The sequence below is a fragment of the Octodon degus genome, unplaced genomic scaffold, assembly GCF_000260255.1.
Source record: "Octodon degus isolate 3935 unplaced genomic scaffold, OctDeg1.0 scaffold00076, whole genome shotgun sequence".
Taxonomy (NCBI): domain Eukaryota; kingdom Metazoa; phylum Chordata; class Mammalia; order Rodentia; family Octodontidae; genus Octodon; species Octodon degus.
The window spans coordinates 9,058,073-9,058,974 of NW_004524652.1; the positions used below are offsets into that span (position 1 = coordinate 9,058,073).

Sequence of the window (902 nt, forward strand, 5' to 3'; positions counted from 1 at the left end):
TGACCTTCCGCGCCAACCCTAGGAGGGGTTGCTTTTTAAGTCAAGACCTTTTTACAGGTTCCTAAGTACTCGGCTGTTGCGAAGGGTGAACGTGTTTCTCTGACAGCTCATGGGGACTCGAGTGTAGAGTTCCTGACCTGAGTTAAGGTAGGGCGGTGGGCCGGTTAAAAAACCAAATACTTTGGGATCCTGTTTTCCTTCTCACTTCAAATGTTTACTGAAGAGTGGGCGTGGGGGTGCGAGCCTATAATCCCAGCCCTTGGGAGACTGTAAACAGGCGGGTCATTGTGAGTCCGAACCAGTAGTGAGACCCTGAACACCCTGTAGACCCTTCCTTAAAAATAAAAATAAAAAAGTTTACTGAGCCTGGCGTGGTGGTGCTTCCTATAATCCTTAGCGTTTAGGAGGCTGAGGCAGGAAGATCGCCTTGAGTTCGAGGTGAACTACATAGCCAGACCCTGTCTCAAAAAAAAAAAAAAGTTGAGACAGCTTAGCAGACTAAAGCTCTTGCTTAGGCAAGCGCAGGAACGGTGCTTAAATCCCAGGCCGCACATGCGGCGCTAGGCCCTACCCCCAGGGCGTTCTGAGCCAGCCATAGAGCCCTGGCATAGTGGCATGGGCCTGTAATCCGAGTGCTGGGGAGGCTGAAAACAGGAGGATCACTATGATTCCAAGGTGTGTAGGGAGACCCTGTAACAACCAAATACATTTTTATTTTTATTTATGTAGTTTATTTTTTTTGGCGGAATTGGGGATTGAACTCAGGCCCTTGCGCTTGCCAGGGAAGCGCTTATTCCACTGAGCCATCTCCCCGGCCCCAAACAAAGGTTTATTTAATTAATTAATTTAGTTTTTGGCTGAACCGGGGATTGAACTCAGGCCCTTGCGCTTGCCAGGCAAGC

The 902-nt window shown here is 49.0% G+C and overlaps 1 protein-coding gene across 2 annotated transcripts in view; it reads left to right on the forward strand.

The window, feature by feature from the left end:
- The first annotated feature begins 6 nt into the window (after positions 1-6).
- The window catches only part of Acad10 (acyl-CoA dehydrogenase family member 10), a 48,394-nt gene continuing 47,498 nt past the window's right edge, over positions 7-902 (forward strand). For both annotated transcript variants that reach the window (XM_023720524.1, XM_004635991.2), the window contains exon 1: positions 7-147. The gene's annotated coding sequence lies outside the window, so the exon portion shown is untranslated. The remainder of the gene's footprint in view (positions 148-902) is intronic.